Genomic DNA, 5898 nt, shown 5'->3' on the forward strand with positions numbered 1-5898 from the left:
TCACAGCACTCCCCAATACACATTGTAATATTTCAATTTGTGCTTCAAGAAAAAAAGAATTTGCGAGGTAATTTGTAGTATAAATACTAGAGTAAATGCACACAAAGGCAATAAAAGATTAGAAAAACTTAAATATACCCTTGTAAAATTCAAGTTTTTTTCTTGAAAGATATTCCATTGTCCCTTATGTTAGCCTTTAAGTAGGAAATTTCAGTAGCTAAACATAAAAATCAATGAATTTTACTTTAAAGTTCAGGTAAACTCCACTTCATGATGACAATAACAGTCCTATAAAAATAAGTTACAAATGGTTTAAATCTAGACTCCCCAGTTTAATAAATCTTCAAAATACTAGAAGGAAATCTCTAAGCACAGCCAATATTCTTCGGTGTCTGATGGCTGCTACTTATTTCAGATGTGGGGAAACCTCTGCCACCTACAGGAGAGCAGAATGCGCAGGTCCATTAGCACTGCTCCCTCGGGACTACCTGTCTAGACCCTGAGGCTAAGATACACTATCAGGAGCCCCAGGCCAGTCGTCTGGGAACAATCTGTAGATGCAGGGCAAATGTCTTTTAAAGGAGGCAGTCCAAGTGGATTTATTTTCTACGTATTAACTTACTTTGACATAGATCCTAGAGTTGGAGATCATGTCAAGATTGTGTTCCTAGCAGATGCAGAAGCCACAGCAGTGTTCATGAAAAGTACCACTGGAATGGCACCAATGAGGCCCCCATGAACAATTGTTTCTCTTTCTTCTCTATTTTATTGGACAACTCGGATCTCTTCCAGGTGTGAAGTTATAATAGAAACTTCTCCAAATTGAATTCTCGATGCCTGATACTTGTAATGCAGGAGTGAATATGAGGTAGATTTTTCCTTTTCTCTCCCACCCCAGGTTCATATCCTAAGTCTAATTCATCTGCATGAGGTGGGGGGTTCCTCAAACTTATGCCAATATGGAAATTTATTAATGCTTTTCAGCATCATAGGACCCACTAGAAGAAAATATAGTGTCATATTTCTTTCTCTAATGCACTCCTTTCCTTAGGGCAGAATGTATTACTCTTATACCTATTTTGTTAACGTTACTGATATGCCTTTGTTGCATTCTACTTCAGATCTTTTGGGAGGAAGACACAGTACCATACTTAAATAAACACAGAATCATAATGCATGTTCTAGATTAAAATATAAGACAAGAGTAAAATATGGTCACTTTCGGAATCCCGTTTTAATTCCAGGTAAGTTTTCAGGTATATATAACCCTTTTGTTAAGCGTAATATGTTTATCTGCTTTTCAAAATAAGGAGCTAAAAAAAGTGAGTCCTTAAAAAAAAAGATTCCATTTGCAGTCAAATATCTAGTGAAAACTAGATTGCTAGCATTTGCTCTGTCATTAACCCCTGTGAGAATCCCACAGTTCCCACCCTTAGTAACTCGGATAGGTCACCATGGATACAGCTGCATCTACTCTTAACCCACAGTGGAGGAGCAACAGCTGTCGAACTACACTTGGGACTTCGCCATTCCGTTCTATATAAAATGTATTGATGAAACTGTTCAGATAATGTCACAATTGTTTTGGAAAGATTAGGAAAATAAAGCATGTTGCAGGAATCATCTGTAATATTATGCAGCAGCAAATTTAACTGTGAAGTGGGATAATAAGCAACAAACATGACACAATACTACATATAGTGTACTGAGAGATTTTAGAGCTTTCTTTAAATTTTCCCCTCACCAAAATGGGCTTTTAATAACTAAACTGATAGCTGCAGATATAACTGAGTTGGAAGATTCGTTATAAGCAAATACTTAAATTCTAGGCAAAAAAGTATCAAATATTATTATTTTTTAGATTATCATTTCTAAAAAAAGGATTTTTTTTCCTGATGATTTTATGCTTCTCATCAACATAATGCTATAAATTCTAAATCAGAAAAATAAAATGTGTGGGTAAAATAGAATTTTACCCTTTCTATTTACCTTAATTTTTCTCCGCTTCAAAATATGAATTAAAAGTTTAGTTTGTTTTCTGAAAATGTAAAGAATGGTCTGTGATCTATGACTGAAACTAAATTAAAATCAAAGGAGTATCCCTTACCTGTACACCCAGGGGATGAGAAAAATAGCATTTATTAAATTATAAAAATGTATATATTTTCTTATTTGTCTAATTCTCCTCACTACCCAAGCATTAATAACATTCGCTAATATGGTCACATGGAAATACTTCATTAACACTCATCCTGAAGCAAATCTTCATACTCAGGGAGATGTTTACTGATCCTTGCTGTGGGAGGGTCATTTGTCCTCATCCCTTTGACAGCAAGTTCAGCCATGTGACTTGCATTGGCCAGTGAAAGATGAGTGGGAAAGACCCTTCTGAACAGTTTTAAGAACCAGCAGATGCTTAACCATGATCTCATTTTCCCCTGCCACAAGATTTCTCAGTCACCAGATAGAAGCCAGATCTCGAGTAAAAACAGCATGGAGCAGAGCTTAAAACCATCTACAGTGGACATATAAATGAGCAATAAAGCAATCTTTGTGGTAAGCCCCTCTTATTTGAGGTCATTTGTTACTGCAGTATAACCTAGCCATTCCTGACTGATACAGGTACAGAAGTTTACGGAAAGTCCTATACTTTTCTCAACCATGCAATCGGTTCATGTGGCCAGATCCTGTTTGATTTATATAGCAAAATAAATATACCTGGCATCTACTGAACCAGTAAAAACTAAAAATTTTTATGTCCAATAAAATTGTGTATGTTAGTTCCATTTCTATGATTTATTTTTCTCCTTTCTTTTCTGCAAGCCGTGTAAGTCCCTAATTCTGCCTTTCTTATTAGGTTTAGAAATGATAGCATAAATATAATTATATGCATGCTTTTGGGGTACAATTTTTCTTATCTTCTTTTACACATCTTGCACATTTCTCTCCTCTACCCAGATCAACTCTCCTACGCCTTACAAAGTAACTCAAGTTAATAACCTAGTATATACCTTTCAGCTTTGCTCTACATTGAGAGAGAGAGAGAGAGAGAGAGATGATAGTTTTTATCATTGCTTGATTTAGCAAAAAAAAAAAATGTGCAGGAGTGGGAATATTTTTATACATAATCTTCCTTTGCTCACTCAATATTACTTGGTAAAAATCCCATCTCATCTACAGTATCTACTAATTCATTCTTTTAAGTAAGTGCATAATATTCCATGGTACGGATATAACAATTTATTCGGGTATTGCCCTATTTGGGAAATTCAATTTATTTCTGTAGTTTTTCACCACTGCAAACATTGTTGTAATAATCATTTTTGTACCTGTCATTATGAACCAGTTGTTTAATATCCATTAGATAGGTTCCCAGGAGTAGAATTTTGTGGTCTAAGGGTATATGTATTTTTTATTTTAATAGATAATGCTAGATTGATTTCCCAAAGAATCACAACACTTCACATTTCCCCTCAACAGGTTCTATAGCTCTCATTAATTTTTCTCTCTCATATGTATAAAATTAGTCATTGTTATTTTAATTTCCACTTTCCAGATTACTAAGCATTGTTTCAAATGTTTCTTGGCATTTGGACTTAGTCTTCAATAACTTGTCTATACATGTGTTTTGCCTAAGTTTCCATTGGACTGAATGCCTTTTTCTTCTCAGTTTGTAAGAGTTCTGTGGTAAATGCAAAGATGCCACCACATTCAGATCCTACTTCAATAAAGGGCTCACTATCCAGCTGTGAGGCATATGGTTCACTGACAGCCTTCGGCTATTTGATTACTCAGGGCCTACCTCAACTTTTGAACCAAGGTCATGTTCTTCTTGAGGCAGCTAATGTAGAGAGAACTAAGTGTTAAATCAAGCTGTATTCGGAGCCTGCCATATGCTAGAGGAAAGTGGACAAATGACAATTCAACAAATGTTTATATATAGTTGTTTGAAACTATGGATGGAAGGACATGAAGTATTGCCAAGGTGCTTAAGGGTATAGGAAATATGAATTAAGAGGTGTCATGATAGTGGCTGTGAAAACACCTCATGCATCTGAAGGAAGCCAGAATATGTCACTCCAAAATGTGCCTCTTTGACATACTATTTTGAGTTGAAGGCCATTAATAAGCAGTAAATGCAGGAAAAGCTTCCCCTTTTCTACCTAAAGGCAGGATATAAATTCTTTTACTTAAGACAAAATTTTATCAGATGAGAGAATGGCACTAGAGGAATCTGCAAACAAACCTTATTTAACTGTTACTTCTTCACCATTTACTGTCTCTACCCCAAATTCCTTTGTCTTGTCAGTTTCTCACAATTTTCTTGTTTCTTTGTCTAAAAGGTATAAAAGCTTCCTGCTCTAGTCATTTTTCTGGGTCTTGACTCTTGTGAAGGCTCACCTACACAGTAAAAAGTCAATAAAATTTGCATGTTCTTTTAATCTTTGTCAGTTTAATTTTCAGACCCAGCCAGGAAACTTAAGAGAGTCAAGGAAAACGTCTTCCTCTCCTACAGATCAAATTTAAGGATAAGAATGGAAAGAAGTTAAAAACAGTAAAGTTAGTGGTCAAGTAAGAGCAGATAAGGATAAAATAAAGGGATGAGCCAAGTTAAATAATTTAGGACTGAGTCTACAACGACAATATGTTCTGGGTAATCATTCTTGCACTAGTCTTGCTGTATGTGTCTTATTTTTGTATATAGTAGTATTACTTGCTCTCAAGGAAATATCTGAGAAGGTTCAAAGAATTCTGCAGGTGATATGTTCCAAATATAGTCTTTCCCTAAAAAGCAACTGTAAACATATGTATAATTATCAGGCCATACTGGTGTGAATTAATCAAGAAAAAGTTTCTCTTACAATGACTGATTATTCTTCATTCTCAGTCTAGAAGGACGAGTAAAATGGTAAGGGGTGAGGAATAAGCTGAGGGTAGGGTTAGGGTTGTCTGTTCATTTAGTCTCTTATTCTACAAATATTTGGGTTCCTACCTTATGCTGTGCAGTAGGTTCTGTATTGTATATGTTTGTATCTACATAGTTGCTTAAAGTAAACAGAATAATCCAATAAACCAATTAATGTTTACAAAAAATTTTCCAATAAATCAGATATTGCTCTAGTCTAGACCATCTCTGTAACACCTTCTCTAAGTATCATGTTCCCTGTAGAGGAAAAGGAGATCTGAACTCTGCTTCCTTAAGGCAGATTTTTTAAAAATCTTGTCCCACTCCTATTTCAAATATCCAACCATCATCAGGAAAAAGAAAGCACCTATTAATCCTCCAAAAAACAATAGGTCAACAAACCTGGAAATAAGTAAGAAATAAAAATGAACAAACTAATCAAAAACAGGCTCACAAATATAGAGGACAATCTGGTCGCGACCAGAGGGGGGCGGGGCAGTGATGCTGGGAGAAAGCACTGAAGGGTTAAATAAGTATAAGTTAGTAGTTGATAGCTGTCATGGGGATGGGGAGCACAGCATGGGGAGCACAGCATAGGAGAGGCAGTCAGCAGTAATGCAATGGTTATGTGTAAAGCTAGAGTCATCAGGGAGATCATTCCATAAACTATATAAATGTCTAACCAATGTGCTGAATACTTGAAACTCATTTTTAAAAAACCTTTAAGAAAAGAAATAAAACAGAAGCAGAGGCATCTTCTAAACATATCTTCTCATGTTGTTTTATCTACCAAGTTCAGTCATTGCCTGGTCTCAACTATCTCTGCACCTGACAACTCTTCTACAGCTACACTTAGCATACTGAGTATATAAACTTTCTATTTACTTAGTTCCTTTCACTAGACCACAGGCTGCTGGAGAGCAAAAACCAGGTCTTAATCAATGCCATATCCCTGCCTTAGAGTAAAGGCTGGTCCACAGGAGGTATGCTAG

Source organism: Rousettus aegyptiacus, unplaced genomic scaffold, assembly GCF_014176215.1.
Source record: "Rousettus aegyptiacus isolate mRouAeg1 unplaced genomic scaffold, mRouAeg1.p scaffold_m13_p_2, whole genome shotgun sequence".
Taxonomy (NCBI): domain Eukaryota; kingdom Metazoa; phylum Chordata; class Mammalia; order Chiroptera; family Pteropodidae; genus Rousettus; species Rousettus aegyptiacus.